This window comes from Narcine bancroftii, chromosome 10 (genome assembly GCF_036971445.1).
Source record: "Narcine bancroftii isolate sNarBan1 chromosome 10, sNarBan1.hap1, whole genome shotgun sequence".
Lineage (NCBI taxonomy): Eukaryota > Metazoa > Chordata > Chondrichthyes > Torpediniformes > Narcinidae > Narcine > Narcine bancroftii.
Genome location: NC_091478.1, coordinates 38,239,467 through 38,262,941, shown reverse-complemented (window position 1 = coordinate 38,262,941; position 23,475 = coordinate 38,239,467). Strand labels below are relative to the sequence as shown.

Genomic DNA, 23,475 nt, shown 5'->3' with positions numbered 1-23,475 from the left:
TTGAACATGTCTGAATGGCTAATGCAGGAGAAATGCCCATGGATGAGAAATGAGCTGCCGCGCTCAGCTGCCTGCTGACCTGAAATCTCATTGAAGCTTTCAATTGTGAGGTTACCTTTAGGTAAAACTTTGCTGTTTTATTGGTAATAAAATTGAATCACCAGAATAAATGCTTTTCAGTGTGTTTTCACACAACCATCTGTTGAATTTATGATACTGGAAGGTGTGTAAGGAAAGCATTATTTTATATTACGACCCCTGAAGATGTGCATTTCATTACAGATAAAGGGCAATATTAGCTTCTCATCTCTTGTTTTTATTTGCCAAAGGCCATAAAACAGAGGCATTCTGACTGGTGTAATACCTCAGCTGTTTTTTAGGTGTACAATAATAGGGCATGCACATTCAGTACAGAAACACAAAAATATAGAACTCTTTTAAATTAGGATGTTCTAATAGGAACCCATCAACCACAGCATTCTCCCGGCACTGCAGTTCTTACTGGGCGCATTTGACTTGAGCTATAGTTCAGTGGCTGAATTAGTTGGTAATTTGCTGCAGATGCATGATATTTCGAGGAGATTGCTGTGACCTTTAGGTTTGTAATGCTTAAAAACTGTCTTTATCAATGTGATTCAGCTCGAGTTTAAATTCTTCATCAGTGGAAAACAACCCAAGAACCTGGTAATTGAGGGGCCAGCAGGCTGTCAGCACAGATGGAATTTAAAAAGTGTGGCAGTCCTGTCATGAAAACAGCCTTTGTCAGGATTTGCTTACTAAACTGGATGCAATAATATCACAACAAATGACAGGGGTCAAATCTAGACCTGGCATTATTGCGTCATTTCGAGGTCTGTTTATTATTACATTTTATATGTACACAAATGCTTAATCTCTTTTGATTATTTGCATCTAATGTACTTACAAGACAGTTGCGGCAAAGCAGTTCACATGAACGATCCAGAAAAGGAACATGAGAAAATGCAAGCGGGAGTTGGCCATTGGAAAGGTGCAATATAAATGCAAATTCTTTTAAACTAATCCAATAACGCCACTAATGTCTGAAATAAAGGACCTTGTCCTTCTTTCCATTGCCTTGGTTCACAGGCTGCTTGTTAAATTATAACTCCTTATTGTGTCTGCAGGCCGTGTGGCTCATGCTAAAACAGCCGTGAATTGGCTTGTGCTTCTTATGACCCAGTCATGTTTCACTATAATTGAAATGAGTGAAAATCAAGACGTGGAATTAAGCCTGTAAGGCTTTTCAAATTTATTGTATTCTTTTCTTCTTTGGTTTGGCTTCGCGGGCAAAGATTTATGGAGGGGTAATGTCCACGTCAGCTGCAGGCTTGTTTGTGGCTGACAAGTCCGATGCGGGACAGGCAGACACGGTTACAGCGGTTGCAAGGGAAAATTGGTTGGTTGGGATTTGGTGTTGGGTTTTTCCTCCTTTGTCTTTTGACAGTGAGGTGGCCACTTATAAAATGCGCTGTTCTAAAATATTACTGAAACAGGATCCAGGAAAAGATTTGACCATTATTTAAAAATAGAATTATGCAAGTTGCAGGAGACTGGATGGCTCAAGAGTAAAAGCTTTGCCCACAAACTTGATGAGTAAATTTGCATGATTTATTTCCAGAATTGTATTTATTTTTCCAGAATCGAATTTGCTAAGTTCTGTTGCCATAGTCTAGCGAACAAAATCTAATGTTCTAAAATGTGAAAGATAAAAATAAACTGGTGATTATTTTCAAAATGCAGTCTTGAAAACTTTTCTTGTTGACATCTGTGGAAGCAGTTCTGAGGTATTTTATAATGGATCAACATTTGAGTCAGTATACCTAACGACGGCAGAGGGACAACATGACTCTCATAAGCAACATTTCATTACAGTTCTGAAACTATTCGATCAGCAGTGTGACAAATAAACCGTAGTAATGGCGCTAAAGGCCATTTGGCCCTGAGATTCAGCCTGTTCCTGGGTCATTTCCCAGTGCTATCCTCATTTCTTTTTATGATTATTCAGCCAATTGAACCTGAGATGCCCTGTTTGCTTTCACAGTGATGAGCCTGCCAGTTTCTTAACTGTGCTATTCAGTGTTATTGGACCAGTGAGGAATGGCTACATTCCCATGGGCAGCATCGTTTCCCACTTGGGTGTTTTGCATGGAAACCTGTGGTGCCTTTTCCTGGCTGCATCCCCTTGCAGTTGAGGATGGGCCTCACATATCCCCTCTCACATTGGAAAAAAGAAATTCCACTGGAGAAACATCTGTAGAGTTTTCTTATCAATCATCTGGCTTGAAAATCAAAATCAAAAATATGCTTAAAATGATTTGGAGCTAACCCTTGCTGGTTTGTATTTGGATAAAGAGTTATTGGGGCAATGTTCACTTCTGTGTGAAGTCCTATCCCTGAATCCTCACTCTGCCAGCACCCTCTCACCTATCAGCCATCGAGTTCCACTTGGGAGCTGGGAGATGCCTGTTGTAAAGGTGGGGAATTTCTACCTGCTATCATTGCAGTGACAGATCTGTTTTTTTTTTCTCTCATGAACAGTCAGCACAGGATTCAGGAGCCACTTTGGTCAATCCGCCCCCTGACTGGAAATCAAAATAAGTATTGACAGTTACTTTTGCAATCACTTTTTCATGGATCAGATTGATGATCTAGCTCATTCTCTTTTAAATATACATTTAATTGCCTTTTTAAGGTACTGATTGATGCTATTTCCTCCACCTTGATCTGCTGTGATCAGTTAAAACATTATACCAAAGTACTGGAGGAACTCAATGGGGTGGGGTGGGGGGAATCATGCAGTTTTCAAGCAGTAGACAGTTGACATTTGGACCTCAGTCCTCCTTCAGATCTACCAAAGATCCAGCAGATACCTGAATAAGATGGTGGGTGAGAGGAAGAGGGAGGAGCACAGGTGGGCAGATGATGGGAAGGATACAGGTGGGAGAGGGAAGAAGAGAAAGGATCTAAGAAATGATAGGGGAATGGGGCAGAAGGCTGACAAGGATGCTTTCTGATATGAGGAGAGGGGAAGGGGCTGGGGAGTCAGAGGGATGAAGGAGAGTGGGAGAACGGGGGGGGGGGTTTGGGATTACCAGAAATTGGCCTTCTTTACTGAGGATGCCAACTGAAAGATTGCTTCGTTGAGCACTTTTGCTCTGTCTGCTGCAATGCATGGCCAACCACTTCAATTCCACACCCCGCTGCCACATTGACAAGTTTCTCCATGGCCTCGTGTACTGTCAAGCTAACATCACCCGCATGTTGGAACAACAACCACCTAATATTCCATTATGACGGTCTCCAATCAGACATCAGCAATATCGACTTCTCCAATTTTACTCCCACCCTCTCTCTCTCCCTCTCATCCACCCTGCCTCCCTTCCTCCAGCTCCCCAGGCCTTGCCCTGCCCTTCCCTCTAGAAGAGAGCTGCCCTCTCCCCATCACTTCTCAGCTTCTTTCTCTTCTCCCCTCCCAGCTATTATCTCTTACATTAGCCTGTGTTCATCCATCTCTCCCCCCACCCTCCCTCAACCCACCACCCTTCTCCTTTTTATTCAGCAGGCTGCCCGATTTACAGCACTGCAAAATAAGGGCTCAAGCCCAAAGCACAGATTGCCTTTTACTATCTATGGATGCTGCACGACCTGCTGAGTTTCTCCACCACTTTTGTGTACTGCCCAAGACCCCAGCATTTTCCAATTTTCTTGTTTACCTTCAACATATCTTTTGTACTGGAAGCCTCTGTTCACGTTTTAGTTGGCTTCATATGCTTTACCAATTACGATCACAATGCCTGTGTTACTTCCAAGATTTGTTTACAGGTATCTCTGTTAGATGCATTCTTCAGAACTGTGAAATTTAGTCTGTATTATATCTCATTGATATTGCCTGATCACATCACTTAACATTTCTCTGGATTAAATTTCAGCCAATCTATGTGTGTTTTCCTTCAGTCTATTCATATTCTTCCAATGTTTGCTCCACTTTATGTTTCACATCAGAAGATGTGGAAATTTTGCATTGTTAAGGAAGTCTAATAGCCTGAATATGTCCGATCTCGGAAGCTAAGCAGGCTCAGGCCTGGTCAGTACTTGGAGGGGAGTCCGTCCAGGAACACCAGGTGCTGTAGGTTTCTGTGAGGGGCGCTGGACAAAGTGGAGAGTCTATTCATGTATTTTGCATTCTAAATATAGTATTACATGACAATAATGGAAACTTCACCTTTACATTTCATGTTCAAGTCAAAATTCAGAATCAGAATTTATTGTCTTGACTTTATTTGTTGTTCTGTGACAGCATTAACATGCAAATGCTGCTATAAAATTACATTTAAAAATAAATTGGTGCAAAATTGAGAGAAAGTAAGGTGGTGTCTGTCATTCATAGTCCATTCAGAAATTTGAAGGGAAGAAACTGAGCTTATGCCACTGGGTGTTTGTGTTCAGGCTCCTGTCATCCTTCCTGATGGTGGCGGTGTGAAGAATGCATGGCCTGGGTGGTGGGGGTCCTTGAAGACGGAGGCTGATTTCTTAAGACACGTAGATGTCCTCAATGGAGTGGAGACAGATGCCTGTGATGGTGCTGGGTGCGTTCTCAACTGTCTGTAATTTGTTGTTGTCCTGTAAATTGGCACCTCCATACCAGACAGTGATGCAAGCAGTCATGATTCTATCTCAAGAAAAGTTATGGTCCCAGTATATCCCACCCCCCCAACCAGGGTCCAAAAAAAGTTCAATGCCATTCACCTTTACTCCCTGCATTAATAGGCCTTCATTTGGTAATAATCCTTTTCATGGAGATCATAAGTGTGGAAACAGGGCATTCAACCCATCATGCCCAAGCTGACCTGTGGGGTCCCATCTTCCAGCACTTACCCCATAGGCTTCTATGCCTCGGCTATTCAATTATTTGAGTCCACACCATGAATTGGCTCTGTTTTCATCACTATCTTCAACAGTGAGATTCAGGAACACTCCACACTCTTGGTGAAGGTTATCCCCCTTCAATTCCTTCTAAATCTCTTACCCTTACTCTATGACCAGCTCCATCTCCCTCTGATAAAGGGAAATATTTCTGCAGTCTACCTATCTATAACCCTTCATGGCTTTGTATTCCTCAGTCATGTGCCCCCTTGACCTCTTTTCCTCCAGGGAAAGTAAATCTAACCTCTTCAGTCCCTTCTCATAACTGAACTGCTCCATCCAAGGCAAAATCTCCTCTACAGCCTCTCCAGGGCCTTTACATCTTGATCAGGGTGGAGATCAGATTGGCACACTATACTCTTTGCCAAGGACTAACCAACATTTTATAGATCATAATCCTGCTCTTGTGTTTTGTTGTTCAGTTATTGAAGGGTTCCATCTCATATGCCTTTTTAACTGTCTGTATTATCACTTTCTGGAATCTTTAGACTTGCATGCTATAATCTTACATGGTCAGGGATCCCCACACTTGAAAGACCATTGACCCCTTCATGGAATCCTTGATCCCTCGTAGACCCCCCAGGCCTACACAAAAATAAAAAAAAATGCATAGACATGCAGTTTCCAGATGCATTAATGAGGGAAACTGCATACCATATACCTGGTGTCCGGGCCTCCCAGCAACAACCCAAACTTTGTTACAACGCCCCAGTTACCAAGCAACAAATATGTAAATTAACCAAATAAGTGATCACAATAACAGTAAAATAAAACTTTGCTTTTGGACGGGAAGTTGCCAAATGGAGCTGGGTCCAAGTCCTCAGTATCGGCCACAGCGACTCCATTCTCAACATTGGGTGCAGTGCTGTCCGCATTGAAGAGATCACCTCGGGCTCTTGGGCAGGAGCAGGGACGTCAGGCTCCGGGCAGGAGCGGGGACGTCGGGTTCTGGACAGGAGGGGGACATCAGGCTCTACAATTCGACCCCAAAAGTTCGATTAATAAATTCATGCTGGCTTCCCTTTAACTACAGTACTGAAACTTTAATTTTTTAAAAATTTAGACATTCAGCATGGTAACATACAGCAGGAGTCAGAACTGTCCAATTTACACCCAATTAACCTGCACCCCCGATTCTTTTGAATGGTGGGAGGAAACTGCAGCTCCTGGAGAAAACCTACGCAGACACGGGGAGAACATGCAAACTCTCCTGGAGAAAACCTATGCAGACACGGGGAGAACGTGCAAACTCCTTACAGACAGCACAGGATTCGAACACTATTCCCGGTCACTGGAATAGTTACTCTAACCGCTACACCAACCCTGCTGCCCCAATATCAGTGTTGTTGTTTCTGAAAGAGTTAAGCAAATGATCTAAAAATGATACTGCTACTTTTACTTGATATTTATTGTAGCTATGTCCCTTCTGTCAATCAAAGATTATTTAAGGGTATAAAATTTATTCACAGAAACCAGTGTAATTTATTGGAAATGCAGAAGTTCAAAAGGAATGAGAATGAATCCTAATTCTGCACTTGAGGTAAAGACCTTGAAGTAATACTAATCAATAATACTGTCTTGCAGGGAGATGATGGCATAACTCACAAGGGTACTCAAAGCTGCTGTCAATTCACCATCGCTAACAGAGAAATCACAAAGTCAGGTAGGGGCACCTTGTTTATTTTCACCAGTTGTGGGGGGAGAAAAAAAAAGAAGTCGAATGAATCTTCTGATGGTGTAAAGAAATACAGTATGTGGTTGGATATGTGGCCATTTGTTCAGCCACCAAATAAATGATTGGTCTTGTGCAGTGAAAGCTGTCTGATTCTGCATAATCATAATTTATGATTAGGAATGCCTATAGATTGTGTTGCAGGTCCCTTCCCTTGCAAATTTTCACTTCCGGGGAAACTTTGTGAGCATGGTTTGGTTTTATTGTTCCATTCATTTGCATTGCTTTTGTTGAAGAGGAATATTTCACTCCTTGAACAATTGTTCTATAAGTGAATACATCATGTTGAATTCCTATAAAGAGAATCTTGATATTATTTGGGTTGACAAATACACAACTGGACTTTAAAATTTGTTTGACAATATATGATGGCCTCTGATCAGATGCCTCTTCAAAATTTTTGCAAAGTATACCTTCTAAACGATGTAATTGTATTGAAGGATGTTATGCAATAAGAATAAGCTGCAAAGATTAATCTTCTTCTGGTTGCAGGTCTACATAGCCATGGTGTGTCGTTACAATGAATTAAATATTTTGTGAAATTAAATGCTTTTCACCTGAATCCAATATTTCTGTTAAAGCCAATGAAATCTTAGGTCCTGAGCATTCACTATTAATTGAATATTTAGTTTAGCATGACAAAACTGAATATCCAAAATAGATGCTGCTGGGATTCACCCTGGAGAAGATTGTACAGTATTAAACAATATTTGCTTAACTTATTGAGCTCTACCAAGAGTCTAACTTTGGCAGTTTGGGTCACTCTTGAAAGATCATTTATAATATCCAACCTAAATTGAAATTTAATCAATAATGCTGCTCTGTATCTGATGTTCTCAGTTCAAACTGAGTGAGAACGTTATGTTGTTTCTTTTAAACTTTAACATTGACAGATTATAAAATGACTACCTGTTACAGAGAACATTTTAAGGTCAATCACACTGATGGGCATCTAGAGTCACATTTGGGCCAGATAGGGTAAAGGTGACAAATTTCTTCTCTGAAAAGATCTTAAAATAACAGATGAGATTTTATCAGAATCTGACAGTTTTGAGGCCCCACCTGTGATGTTTCTTATTATTAAAGAGACATTTCTTTTAAAACAACTATCCTTTATGAGCTATAGACTCAAGACCTTGTGGAGGCATCCATCTTGAATCCAACCGAAGCTGCCACAAACTAGTCTCTGACTCCCTCTAGTGGTCAGGAGTGTCACTAGCACTCTATCATCACACCACCAAGAAATGGCTGCTTTTATTTCAGATTAAAAACCAAATTTAAATTCCATGTTTCTTTTGATAGGATTTGTACCCATATGTCTGAATTGTTCCTACCACTGCTTTTATGTGCAAATTAAAGTGCTATGGTTGACTGATTTAATAGTCCGATTTTTCATCAAGAAAGGACAATGCATAATATTGTGATTGTAGCACCGATTATATTAAGTTCAAGAAAGTTATTGATCAAAACAAAAGTCATTGAATATGGCTGGGAGGATTCCAGACACATGCTCAGAAGATGGTGAGAGCTGATAATTCTGCCATTCAGTACCAGAAATTCCAGAATGCAATGTTTCAATAGAATATACAGGCAGATGAATGCATCTCAATAATAACCCACCCACTTCTCCAGCCAACCTGGATATTATTCAATCCACCCTCTGTAGTGGTACACCAATGGCCTACTGCAGGGGGCAACCTCTGTACCTGCTGGAGTGTAAGGGGACAGGACAACACCTGGCCGACTGTCAATCACCCTCTGGATATAAGCCTGTGCTGGTCTCCCGAAGCTCACTCAGAGTTACTGCAGTTACAGCCAGCCTGGCTCTGTGGAAAACTTTGTGGATTAAATTGTGGTGCGCTGTTAGCCTGTTGTACAGTCTTTACCTTGTGCATGTCTGATTCTGGCTAACAGCGCACCACACCCTCATTGTCACCTTCTAAAAGTCACTACCCCTTAGGACACACATCCCATATTGACACCCTGCATTAAACATTGACCAGATTCACCCTGCTGCAAAACTCATACCTACATCTAACAGCTTGCCTATACAATCAGCATCACCTGACTCAACATGGAAGCTTTGGAGATGGAACATGGAAGATTTACCAGGACCTGGATTGGAGAATGTGTCTAATATGGCAAGGCACAGAGATAAGAATTTTCTCTTTGGAGCAAAGGTTGAGAGGTAACTTTATAGAGATCTACAAGATTATGGCAGGTACAGATAGGGTGGACAGCCAGAATTCATTTCCCAGGGTGACAGTAGGACATCTATGTAAAGTGAGGGGAGGAATGTTTCAGGGGGAAAGTTTTTTTTTAATGCAGAGAGTAGTGGGTGCCTGGAATGCATTGCCAGGGGTGGTGGTGAAGGATGGCACAATAGAGACGTTTTAAAAAACTCTTAGACAAGCACATGGATGCAAGCAAAACGGAGGGTTATGGTGTGAGTTGGGGAAGGTTTCGATTGTTGAGCAGGTTTATATAGATTGACACAACAACATGGGCCAAAGGAACTATATTGTGCTGCTATGTCCAATGTTCAAACAGATGACAAAATACCTCCTCATACATTTTGTACTCAACTTGCAGTTGTATATGTGTTGAGGTAGGAAAAACTAATCTGAAGGTGTCGACCAGAATATGTCCATGGAGCAGACATATTTTTGCCAACATAGGGACAGCTGTGCCTCAGGCAATGATCAAGCGGCTTACTCTAGATCCAAAAATCGGGTTGTCACCATATTGAATATATTCAATGTCTCACCATGCAACTCTCGAGCATGGAGAATTACAGTGATTCAGAATCCCCTTGAAAGGAGAAACTCCTTAATTCTTATTTCTCCTTATTGTGCCACTTAATTTATGATTTTCCCATGAGGGAAACATCATCTCAGCAAACTCACTCAGAATTATATTACAAGGTATTGTAGACTGATTGTTCTGCTCCGGAACTAAACTTAACTTTGAGCTCGAAGCTTACTTTTGAAGAAACTTAATCATTTCATTGAATTAGTGCAGTGGTGTTTCAACACAGCCAACAGAGATTTTCTTTATGTCATTAGATGCCAAAATAATGTATGTTGCTATCTAAGTATAGAGCTCATGGAATCTGTTCAAACAGCTCTAATTATATTTCAGCACCAACTTTTGGGGAATAAGATTCCACCTCCAGATTCTCTGCTAATCTTCCTCTAATTGCTTTTTTTTCCCTCCTTTTGGACATTTGAGTGCAGAAAAAGGATTTGCTGGATTTTGCGATGAAGCCAAGTGAAATACAGAAAAGGAAAATATTTGTAGATGTTAAAAAATCAAAATGCAAGCTGCTAGCAAAGACTTTGTCTGTGCTGAAGTGTAATTTTGTTCAGATTTTGAATATTGCCAAAATATTCTGGGTATCTGAGATCATCATTTAAGAGAACAATAAAGTAAATGGGAGAAATGCATAATTGTTAATGTTATTCTCTTCCTGGCTGATAGTCGTATGCTTTTCAAATATGGTAGCTCAGAGCATTGATTGATCTAAAAATTGCTTCTGAGTTCCGTGGAGAATCAGATTACGCACTCCAGGTGGTCCCAGTGTTTCAAATGATGGTGTAATTCTTGAAAACAGTTTGATTCGTCTGCAAGAATAAAACTTGACCAATATAGTTTCACTGGTAAATTGAAGACAAGCTAATGTACTTCGAAACTTTATCACTCACAACTGCTTCGAGGTGTATAAATATTGCCAATGTAAAAGGTGCTCACTTTTGTCAAATGGTGTGTTATTACTTTGCCAATTTTACTGCTGCTGTTACCATTTACCTGACTTGATTAGATTGGGTAACAATCTGTTTGAAAGTTGTTTTTCCATTCCAAAGATTTTGCAACCTTTCATCCTTAGACTCTGTCATGCCTGTCAAATGAAACTTGATTTTGGGAAAGAAACCCTTTTGAAATGCTTCTAAAATTCATGGGCTCCTTATATTTCTTTCACTTTCATCACACATAGGGTGAGATTTTATATTTTTAATGTGCTATATATAGCAAAATCATTCATCTGCCTTCACTTTGACCCAGGTTGTTGACAAGATAAAACTTTTTTTGGACCACGTGACAGTGTTGATGTCAGATCTACTTCATCTTGTTTGGCAAGCAGAAACCGTTCCTGGGATTCATTGGTCTTTCTTGCCATAACTGTCTCTGAGTTTCCTTTCTTATACTAAATCACTTTGTCAAAATTTAATTTCCAATTTTATTCGCCCCCCCCCCCCCCCACCGCCCCATTGGAAGGAAATGTCGCTAGAGAGGCTGAAAGGTGGGGAGACGGGAGAGAATGAGATTGTTACCTGCTGAGTGGCAAAATGATGAGCTAACCAACTGCTCCACTGCACTCCACTGGATTCTGTCGCATTTTACCAATTAGGCAACCCTCGTGTGTCTTTTTCACTGTTCAGCCACATCATGGCCGAATTTGTCCTCATTTCCACTTTCCTGCTTGTTCCCCATAATTCTCCATACTCCTGCCTACCCAGACAATTCTGTTTGTTTAGGCCTTAAATATATTCAACTTCCTCTGTAGCTCTTGTTCTGTATTCACACTCCCTATGAGGAGAAAGGTCCTCCTCTGTCTTGAATGATAAATCTCTTTTTTTTCCTCTCAGGGAGAAACATCTCAGCATTCTCAAACTTCCTCAGAATCTTATGTTCCATTCTAACATTCCCCAGTGAATAGAAAACTAACCTTCCTTCGATAATAACATCCCCCCACCCACCCCCACCACCACCATAATTCTTGGGGTCAACTGAGTGAATTCCTCTTTTTCTTTGGCTTGGCTTCGCGGATGAAGATTTATGGAGGGGTATGTCCATGTCTGCTGCAGGCTCGTTGGTGACTGACAAGTCCGATGCGGGACAGGCAGGCACGGTTGCAGCGGTTGCAAGGGTAAATTGGTTGGTTGGGGTTTGGTGTTGGGTTTTTCCTCCTTTGTCTTTTGTCAGTGAGGTGGGCTCTGCGGTCTTCTTCAAAGGAGGTTGCTGCCCGCCAAACTGTGAGGCGCCAAGATGCACGGTTGGAGGCGATATCAGCCCACTGGCAGTGGTCAATGTGGCAGGCACCAAGAGATTTCTTTAAGCAGTCCTTGTACCTCTTCTTTGGTGCACCTCTGTCTCGGTGGCCAGTGGAGAGCTCACCATAGAACATGATCTTGGGAAGACGATGGTCCTCCGTTCTGGAGACATGACCCACCCAGCGCAGTTGGGCCTTCGGTAGCATGAATTTGATGCTTGCGGACTCTGCCAGCTCGAGTACTTCGATGTTGGAGATGAAGTCATTCCAATGAATGTTGAGGATGGAGCAGAGACAGCGCTGATGGAAGCGTTCTAGGAGCCGTAGGTGATGCCGGTAGAGGACCCATGATTCGGAGCCGAACAGGAGCGTGGGTATGACAACGGCTTTGTACACGCTGATCTTTGTGTGTTTCTTCAGGTGGTTGTTTTTCCAGACTCTTTTTTGTAGTCTTCCAAAGGCGCTATTTGCCTTGGCAAGTCTGTTGTCCATCTTAGAATTTAGAATTCCTCTAAATACAGTATAAACACCTCCTTGTAAAAGATCAAAGCTGGATGCAGTATTCCAGGTGTGGTCTTGGTTTAGATCAGTGGTTCTCAGCAGTTTTTCCCACTCACATACCACCTTAAGTAATCTCTTACTAACCACATCCTATGCCATCTAATCTGTGGTTAGTAAGGGATTACTTAACATGGTATGTGAGTAGAAAAACAAAAGGTTGAGAATCACAGGTTCAGATATTTTAGCAAAATTTGTCTTTATATATTTCATCTTTTTTGGAGTACAAATTAATCTATTTGTCTTCTGAATTGCTTGCTGAATGCTGAAATTCTGTGCTTCTTTGATTTGTAGAACACTATAGCATAGAAAACAGGCCAATCAGCCCCTTTAATCTGTGTCAACTGTCAACTCCCTAGTCCCACTGACCTGCTCCCATTCCATAACCCTCCAGGCCTCTCCTATTCATGTTCCTATCCAATTTATTCTTAAAACACACTATTGAGATAGAATGCCTCTGCACAGAAAATGGGCCATTCGGCCCCTCTAGTCTGTGCCATCATGTACAAGAACATCCAAATCTCTCCCTTCAGCAGCATTATGTAGTTTCCCCTTCCAAACAATGTTCTAGTTTTCTGCTCTTCTTACAAAAATGGATCACCTCAAGTTTTGTTTTGCCCATGAACTCATTTTACCACCCCCCCTCCCCCACTAATCTACTTATATCATGTTGACCAAGACAGTGCAACATGAAACTCTGCAGATGCAGTGATTATAGTCAAGGCACAGGAAATGCTGGACGAACTCAGCCGGTCTCGCAGCATCCATAGGAGGTAAAGATATATAACTGAAATTTCGGGCCTGAGCCCTTTGAGGGATGAATAAAAAGCTGGCAGATGCCTGAAGTATAAGGATGGGAAGGAAGGAAAAGCAGGGGGAGGAGTGCAGACCAATAGACAAAAGATGTTAATTGAATATGAAAAGGAGGACAAGAGAGGAAATATATAACTTACTTTCCCAACTGACAATGTATCATCAGTACATTTAAAGTAGACGGTACTCTCACCAAGGCTATTAATGCCAATTGGAAATATTTGTGCTCCCACACTAATCCCCGTGGCCACATACTTGTTATATTAATTGACCAGTCCTCTCACTCCGCTGCTGCATGAACCCCAAAAGCCTCTTAGATTTTATGTGGTAACTTACTGAAAGTCATTTGGAAATCCAAATACAATAAACCTGCTAGAATCTCTTCATCCACATCACTTGTTAAATGCTAAAACACTAATAAATTTGTCAAAAATAATCTTCATTTCATAAACCATGTTCATTCTGCTTCATTTTTATGATTTTCTTAATGTCCGATCCATCAAAAATAATCAATCCAAGCACTTCTCAATGATATATTATAGGATAAAAGGCCTACGGTTTCGTTTTCAGTATCTTTCTTGCACGACAGATGTTACATGAGGATTTTTAAGCTCGCAAGATGTACTAATGTGCAGAATCACAAGAATCAGGGTTTAGGTTGCTTTAGCCAGGTTATATTAATGACAAATGAGAGCAGGGAAATGAAGTAACCAGAGCTTTCTGACAGCAAAGCTAGGTGCAAAAGTAAACTGGATTTAAAAAGGCTGCAAAAGGGTATATATTATCCGGTTACGCGATCGGATAGGAAAGTGGCAGATGGAATATGAGGTGAGAAGTGCAAATTGTCGTCTTTGTCAGGACTAAGAAAAAGGAGAATACAAGCCAGGAGGGTCAGAGGATTTTAATTACCTTGTCCATAAAGTTACGTTGATACAGTATGCAAATATGAACACATTTGGTATCTTGGTCTTTTCACAAGAGGATTGGACTATCAGAGTAAGGACCTTCATTTGGACTTAAAATTATTGAGACCACATTAGGTCCATTGTATACACTGTGAAGTTATAATTACCTTGGAGAAAGTGTAACAAAGGTTTATTAGCTCAGTACTTGGGACGGTAAGCTTGAAAGGATTGGCTGTGATGTTTGAAGTTTAAGAAGGAAAATATTAATAAGCTCTATATTTGGCGAGAGACACATTCCCTGTATCTCCTTTGTTCCAGCTCAGTCTCTCTCTCAGGAAGGTTCTTGTTGGTTTTTAGAGAGAGAGATTTGTTGTTCGTTGAACACAAACTGATTCCTTTAGACCAGCCACTTCAGTATCTTGCCGAAGGAATTTGCCCCATCAGAGTTTTCCAGATGATAACCTCTTTCGTTCAGGTCACTACAGAGTTCCTTTTCTGTTTCACTTATTTCAAATGAAACATACAGCCAGTCCTCTCTTCTTGTATGGACCACAAGGCTTTGACCAGGCTGAACTAAGCACTCACAGCCTGTCTTCAAAATGGTTTTTTTCCACAAGCTTGCCAGCTTGTCATGTCCAGTCTCAGCTGCTCTCTCTCTCTCTCTCTCTCTCTTTCTCTCTCTCTCTTCCCCCTGTCTCCTTTTCCCCAGCTCTGCTATCACAGAGCTTAACTCCCCCCCACCCTCCCCCCAATCAATTTATCTTTACATTTCCTCTCTTGTCTTCCTTTTCATATTCAATTAACATCTTTTGTCTATTGGTCTGTACTCCTCCCCCTGCCCTTCCTTCCTTCCCATCCTTATACTTCAAGCACCTGCCAGCTTCTTATTCATCCCTTGAAGAAGGGCTCAGGCCCGAAATTTCAGTTATATATCTTTGCCTCCTATGGATGCTGCGAGACCGGCTGAGTTCGTCCAGCATTTTCACAGTGCCTGCAGACTTTCATGTTGCACTGTCTTGGGCGAGAGAGTCTTGGGATAATGGCTCTGCTGCTTGGGAATGAGAAGAAAAGAAAATCCTTCAATGAACATTGAATCATTAATTCTCTTTATTCCAGAGACCCAGTCAATAAGTGTATGTAAAGTGAGACTGATACATTTTCAGATAATGAAAGAATCAAGTTAATGTTATAAAAATTCAGCCTAAAGTGATGTTTAATGGTGAAGCTGGCTTGACAGCCGATTTATCCCATGTGGAAAGGAAATAATTTTCTTTATAAAATGCAAAGGGGAGAGGAATCCAGTGGACTAATCTATAGTATGCAACCAGAAGGAAGAAATGTCCGAGAGTGCTCTGGTTATCTAGCGTAAGGAGATGGTTCTACATTGTAGATCCCTTCTGTTGCTTCAGCAGATGCATTCAGGGTAACCGTGAAAACATTACTTACACAGAGCTTGGAGGAAATAATTGGGATTACTTGACTCTGTATTGACACAGACTAGTTGCACAACTAAGCCTGTGCCTCGTATATATGGGGTGTGAAAACTTTTTAAAGGTCCCTTTTGGATTTATGAATTATACCATTGACCCAATTGTGTATGAAGGTCGACACACAACATAATCTCACTTTTGAGCACTACAGGACATGTGTTACGGGCCCAGAGGTTCCCAAAACCCAGCAGCAATAGGAATTCACCAAGACAAATGGTTACTTAAACAAAAGTAATTTTTGATTTTCTTCAAACATAAAAACAGGATCAAACTTTAACTTTTTACTATTAACTTAACTTAACCCCCTTCTAATTCTAAGTGCATATGTATGTAATGTTTGTACAAGTTCAGAAAAGTTCTTTGATTCACAGTCCATTCTCACTTGTCACTCCTCCAAGTTCATCAGTATCAGGCAATCCTTATACTGTGCACAGAATTTAACATTTATGAAATTTTCACCAAGCTCTGGTGTTTAAAAGTAATTGATTACCGCTCAGGAAGGTTCTCGTTGATTTCAGAGAGAGATTCATTGCTCATTGGACACACCCAAATTGATTCCCTCCGATCAGCCACTTCATTGCCGAAGAAACTTGCTCCATCAGGGTTTTCCAAACGATAACCTCTTCTTCTGCAGGTCACTACAGAGTTCCTTTTTGTTTTTGTTATTTCAGGTGAAACACTCTAGCCAGCCACTTCCTCTTGTATGGACCACATGGGCTGTTTTAACAGGCTGAACTCAGAAATCTTCAAAATGGGGTTTTAACAAGCTACCAGGTTGCCGTGCTGCAGAAACCAGTTTCTCTGTCTGTCTGTCTGTCTGTCTGTCTGTCTGTCTGTCTGTCTGTCTGTCTGTCTGTCTGTCTGTCTGTCTGTCTGTCTGTCTCTCTCTCTCTCTCTCTCACACTCCCTCCCTCTCTATCTTTCTCTCTCTCTGCTTGCAAAACCACATGACCTTCTTAGAACAGCAAGCTGCATTCAGACGGATTGCGGCACTGGACCCAATCTTCTAAATCCGTTCACCTGTTGCTTTCAAAACAATAATTCATTACTCCACACCATGTCCAATTAGCACCTACTTATGAAGTCTCTATAGGCACTTGTCAAAGTTTTTTCAAAGGCACTCGGACCCTGGATAACCGGCTTGAACAGAGCTCTGGCATTTTAAATGAGATCTGTTTTGTGACATGTTTGTATTTGTGACCTACACTGCCCCCACAATCTATCTCCTTCAAAAGAAATGTCTATATACAATATAAAATATGATATAATCCATCACACAAGCATGAATCTTCAAATAAACATTCAAACATGTTCAAAATGGGATAAGGGTTTCTTCCTCTTTTCTTTCAGGCAATGAATTTCAGATCCCTATCATCTTTGAATGAGAAAAAAAGCTGACCATTTTGTCTACAGATTCCTTTTATTCTATTGTGCTTGGTTTATGCCAGTGGTTCTCAACCTTTTTCTTTCCAATTACATACCATTTTAAGTATTATTTATGCCATCGGTGCTCTGCCATTAGTAAGGGATTGCTTAAGGTGGTATGTGAGTGAAAAAGAAAAAGGTTGAGAACCACTGTTTTAATCGTACCAAATTGGCTCGTTATGTGCATGGTTTCATAACTCCAAAGGAAATGGGCCAACAACAATTTTTCTCAAGGAAAATATTTCAGTAACAATTGGGTCTAGAGCAGTAGTTCTCAACCTTTCTGTCCCACTCACATATCACTTGAAGCAACCCTTTACTAATCACAGAGCACAGATGGCATAGGGATTGCTTCAAGTGTATGTGAGTGGAAAGAAAAAGGTTGAGAGCCACTGGTTTAAATGGTCATTCCATCGCTGAGGATGGATCATTCATATGTACTCTATCAGGCTGCTCATAATTTTATACATCTTATTAAAGTCTCCCCTCAGCCTTCTCTGTTTCAGAGAAAACAAACATAGCTTATAGGTTTCCTGTTCGCATAATGCTCTTGGAAATCCCCTCTGTATATTTTTTTCAGTTCAATTGCACTTATCCTGTGATTGAAAACAGATTCTGATTTGGATCCCGCAGAGTGAAGCATGATAAGGGACGGCAAACAAAAACGCATTGCTGAGCAGACGAGCTTTACTACAACCCTGAAGGCATGAGAGGGATCTCAAGAATAAAGATGGAGAAATGGTTATGATTGCACTATATGCACCTTGAAATTCTTCATTCACTTTAATTGCAGAAACATAAAATGATCAACGCTGTATATTTCTGCAAAAGAGTCGGCGTTGTTAGAACTTGTCTTGTGTATCATAGAGGCAAAGGTTCAAAATGTTGTCAGTGATATTCCTGATGGGACATTTAAAGTAATGAATACAGAAACATTCTCCTTTGCTCTGCTACAGACAACTTATTTTAATTAAAAAGTTAAACACAAAAACTTGCAGACACCGTGGTTGAAGTAAAAACACAAAGCTGAAGAAATCCAGCAAGTCAAGCAGTATCCGTTATATAGCAAAGATTAAAATGCATAACCAATATTTCAGGCTTGAGCCCTTCATTAAGGCATTGTGAGGAATGTGGGTGTCACATTATTGGCAATCTACTTAATTTCCTGTGAGAATATGGCGTTGAGCCTTTTCTGTGGGTGCAGATAGGGTCATGAAGGAATTAGATCCAATAAATATGAAGAAATAATATATTTCAATTTGCCGTGAGTATGACTGTGGAGGAACTTATGTGTTATCGTTCCAGTGAGCCTTTTGCCCTTGTTTCTCTTTGTGGTCACTTTAATAGTTTTGGATGGGCTGTGGAAGTTACCTCAGCTAATAACTGCAATATGTTTGTAAACTCTGAAGGCATGGTTTCCAACATTGAAAGCACTGAATATGGTTCTTTGAATTGGATGGTGTGGAGTTTCTTGACGGTGTTTGGGTTAGGATGCGCAATCAAACAGAGTTCTGCAGCATGGAACAGGCCCTTTCAGGCCAGTAGAGAGCAGTTCACACTTCATCATCATAGATAATGAAAATACTTTGGATTTTTCAGCGTCAGTTAACACTGCAGAATACTCAGGCGCTGACTGAGTCTTGTGGCTGCAGTGTATAAATGGTTAGCCCAGTTAAGATTCTGGTCAGTATTGGCATCCTGGAATATTGATTTTGGAGATTTGATGATAGTTGCAAGAGCCAAAGGCTCACTTTGGCCACAGGTGTCGGCGGTGTCTCGGGGTGCTTCTTCCTGATGGCCACATTTGCAAAGGCCAGCACTGTTTTCAGAGTAGAGAGGAGTGCGGCAGCGCGTGCATGGTTGGCTCGGCCCCAGCAGCAGCGGGTACAACCAGAGCCAACATGTGCGCCGTAGACTGGGTTGTTGCATGCACTGCTGGCAGAGAACAGTTGGAACCCGGGCTGGCACATTCTGCTATGAACAGGCGCCAGCCCACGTCATCATTTGGGTGATCCGAGGAGGGTGAGTTAGGCGTCAGTCATTTTTGTTGACCGTTACATTGCACAAATGTTGGCACGAATGTTTTGCTATTAAGGATCAATCTCATAGAATGTTGTTTATATAGACATTTCAGAGAACATTAAGAAGATAGGTACATGTGTTAAATTAACTGAACTTGTATTGGAAATAATTGAAAATGCATACAAATGCCTCACTTAACCTCCAAGCGACTATTTTACTGATTGAAGTCACCAAGTTACTACAAATAGTAAAGCTAATTTAGTATCACACACGTCTAGTGTGGATCTGTCTTTTTAGAATTATCCGGCACTGGTGTGATTGAACATTGCGGAGTTTTGCTGACGGAATGGCTTCACTTTCTGAGAAGTTGCCATTGGAAGGGAACATTGTGTAAATCATCAATGAGCCTATCTTCCTTTTGTGAGAGATAGATAGGAAGTAAAGTTAGTATGAAGAGGAAGTTAAGTAAGTGCTGAGTAGGGATGAATTCCGATAAGGATGAATTCCGTTAAGAGTGTGAGGAAGGGTTATGGAAGTATAATAGAATAAGGGTCTTATAGTGATAGAAAGAATTAGCAAGTTCTGCAGAATTAGTAAGTCCTGGGGGTTGAGATGTGTGAATAAGGACAAAGGCAGATTCATGAATAAGGACAATGACATGATGGGACCCAGACAGGATACCCCATGGTCTTTCAAGTTTACATGCACGTAGGCAGACAGAATTACCAAATGCCAAACCAATCCAGGAGGCAGAAGAATGTTAAGGGGGGGGGAGGGTACCTCTACACTGAAATGAACTGTATAAAAGTTGGGTGAGCCCCAGTATGTGTGTGTATTCCCAGGGTAAGGGGAAGCACCCAACTTTGCACTGTTGTACAATAAATGTTCTTTGCTCTCAATTTTTGTCTCGAGCAAAATCTGTGAAGCTACTTCTGTTTCTCACACTTTGAATTCAGGAGGGAAGGATGTTTACCGGTGAAAACGATTGGGGCAAGAACTTGGTCCTGAAATCCTGGGGAGACCTGCAACAATAATAATAACAACACAACCATCTTTCTCTCACCAGAGAGTGGAGAACCTCTTTTGGGAGATCCCAATGGACTTCATTTTTCTGGTATTTATTCAGATTGCATTAAGGCAATTGTACTCTAGACCTAACATGTATCATTCTCACTTTTCCTCTGGCTTGTTCTCCTGAATATTGAGGATATGTTATAGCCTCACTGACCACCTGCTGCCCTGCAAGTTTTGCCTCTTCAGGCAAAGGCTAGGGAAGGTCATTCTGAATCACTGGGCTTGGGTCACCCGGCCATCAGTACCTGGAAAGCTATGGGCAAATAGCACATGTCAGTCTGCCAGCTGTGACAGAGTGCGGGAAACTGTTTCCCTAGTGGCCTGCAGCAGCAAACTCGGTGGGCGAAGGATCCGTAAGGACAACGGCTAGTGAGCATGGTCTTGGAACAGACCCTAGCGGGGCAATCCCGCATCACTCTGGCTGTTGTGCCTCGCACTCCGCCAGGCCCAGTGGTGTGGGACCCAGAGGGAGGCGTTTGTCCTGGGCAAGCACTTGCCTCCAAGTTCTTGCCCCGGCACATGGTGCCTAAAGCTCCATGGAAAACAGAACAAAAGTCCTGTGAGGACAGAAGAGCTACAAGGCACCGTGTTCATCTTTGCTTGCAAAGGGATGAGCCATGAGATAGAGAGAGAGAGACCAGAGAAAACAACTTTATCTGACCTATCTTTTCCGAAATGTTGCATGTTTCTGTAAGACTCCCTTTCATTCCCCTGATGGCCTCCCCCACTTCTTATTATGACATTAGAAATGCAATTCCCTGATGTTCTCAGTTTTCTCATATCTCTTGCTCATCAATCCCATCTGTGGTGTTGATCCATTTCAATATCAGTATTTCCCTCACATTCAGAAAATGACAACGGTCTCTGCGCATTGTTAGTTTGGGAAAACTCATGGAGGTAGTGGCTCATGCATATTGCATCATGCACACATCCTTCAGATTTATCTATGCACCTTGAATGAGATTTCAAAAAGCAGTTTTGTCTCCTTTGTCACATTTAAGGAATTTATCTGTCTGCGTGAAATGCGAGGAGATAGCACTGATTCCCTTGTCATCTATAGCTAAGAAATAGATTTATCGGCAGGTGCACGGATAGCTGCAAAGTGAAAATAACATGATCTTTTTCCAAGGCATCAGATTATTAATGTGAGGCATGAGCCAGGCACTATTTCATGTGATCTGTAAGAATTAAATACCCTTTGATTTGTTGCTTTTCTTTGCGTATTTGGTCGCCCATTGTTCTGCAAAATTGGTTTGCGCTTTTTCCTCTACCTTGGATTTCATGGAAAAGACAGATGTCTTTCGAGGACGTGAATTATATCTACTTTAATAGCTTCTATATTTTCAAACTTCTATTATGCATTGAGGGAAAAGTGCCAGTGGGGAGTCAGTTTGTCAATCTAAAATTAATTTTCTTGAGTGCTCACTATAAACTGCAGAACATGTCATCAAGAAAATCCCAGAAGGCACACAAAGAAAATCTATTGCCAGGCACAGAGAATTTTCAAGACAGGGAACATATGTAACAAAGTGTTTTTTCCCCCCCCCCCCCAATAATAACCTCCTCAAGGGTGTTGGCACACTGGTCACACCAACATCCATAGAATTTCAGGCGTTGGGAAGGGTGACATCCTGTGATGGAAGATGAAAGTAGCTCAGGGGACTGGTAGTCTCTTTTATTCATTTACTGTGTGTCTCAAAACATCTCCTCCAACCACAGAACATCCTGCATGTAGTATCCCAGAGATACCAGTTGCACATGCTGCAATGTGCTGAAAAGCTGCTTCAAACCAAACCAAGATGCCAGCAAGAACAGTGCCCTGAGGTGATGCTTGAATTACTGTGCTTGGCATTTGAAGTTGTATTGTGAAGGCAATAGATCTGGAATCTGAAGGGTATCAGACTGTTAAATACTTTTCTGATGCTTCACATGCTTTGCTAGCCATCGAGGAATGATTTGAAGCTCTCAGTAATTCAATTTAGAAAAATTGACTGGCCTGCAAGTGTGCAAGCTGTCAAGTCGTTTTATTTTCTAAAAATTTATAACCTTTAAAATATTTTCATTTTGATGTTCAACTGTATTCAGAAAAATAGAAGAATCTCAGAAAGCTGAAGGATGGGATGAGAAGCAAATTATTCCACTATAGCTTCACGCAATTGTGCAGACCCACACTGGATCAGAGCTGTTTACTCCAGGCAGGCCCTGATTGTAATGGCTCACAATGAGAACATTTGCCTTTCTCACAAATGATGAAGACCTTTCACATCAATTAGATTTATAATCAGATAATAGAACACGTTGTAAAAGCATTGCCTCATCATTTCTTTTCAGAATTTGCATTTTTATCCATCCACTTATTCAACCCACTCCAAATCTCTTCACGTTTCTGGCCAGCTCAGTATCATTATCTTTCTTAACTTAAGATTTTGCTCCTCCATTTATTTTCTGTTCTGATCGATCTTTGTGTCAACATTAACGTCAGTAAGATTTGATCACACTAATGCATTGTTCAAAGAAACAAAATCCGCAGGAATGCCTGCAGTTTCTTGCACCGGAAGGTGGGAATAAGCTGGTTTGTTCTTTTTTTGACTGATTTCAAAGTAGTGTGGAAAATGGCACCTTGTGTTGTTAATTTCTTGTCACTCAACCCACCAAGCTTTGCAATAATATTTGAAAACTCAAGTCACATGAAGGACCCAACAGACCTGAAATGTGAACTATGCTTCCTTCCCTTTCTATGCTCTGGCCTGTTGAGTATTTCCAAAAGTTTCTGCTTCCAAAAGACTACCATCTGACCAGGTTGGTAGCAGACCATGGTGCACCATCATGCTGAGTACTGGCTCACCTCAGGGCTGCGTGCTCAGCTCGCTCCTGTTCACGCTACTGATCCATGACTGCTTTACCAGATCCAGCTCCAACTTTGTAGATGACACAGTAATAGTTGACCTCATCACCAACAATGATGAGTTGCACTACAGGGAGGGGGAAAATCTCATGAAATGGGGCAAGACTAACAATGTAAACAAGCAAAGGAGATGATCGTGGACTTCAGGAGGACGAGGAATGACTAACCTCCACTACACTTCAACAACTCTGTAGTAGAGAGAGTGGAGAGCACCAAGTTCCTAGGTGTTCCCTTAACTAGTGACCTATCGTGGTCACTCAACATCTTCTCATTTGTCAGGATGGCACAACAGCGACTGAATTTCCTGAGAAGACTGAAGCAGCCAAATCTACCGGCCACCATTACGTCAACCTTCTATAGGAGTTCTCTCAAGAGCAGCCTGGCCGGCTGTATGACAGTGTGCTACAGTTGCTGCAGAGAAATGGATCGAGGGTAAATCAACAGAACTCTAAGAGTGGTAGCAAGGATCGTGGGAGTCTCCCTCGCCCCCCCCAATCGACATGATCTACCAGGATCGTTGTCTGAAGAGGGCGCACAAGTTCATTGAGGACCTCTTC

The 23,475-nt window shown here is 41.4% G+C and overlaps 1 long non-coding RNA gene across 1 annotated transcript in view; it reads left to right on the top strand.

Annotated features, from left to right (window-relative positions):
* Positions 1-6,526: 6,526 nt before the first annotated feature.
* Positions 6,527-23,475, top strand: part of LOC138743931 (uncharacterized) — a 271,123-nt gene continuing 254,174 nt past the window's right edge. The window contains exon 1 of the long non-coding RNA XR_011345119.1: positions 6,527-6,607. This is a non-coding gene — a long non-coding RNA (uncharacterized lncRNA). The remainder of the gene's footprint in view (positions 6,608-23,475) is intronic.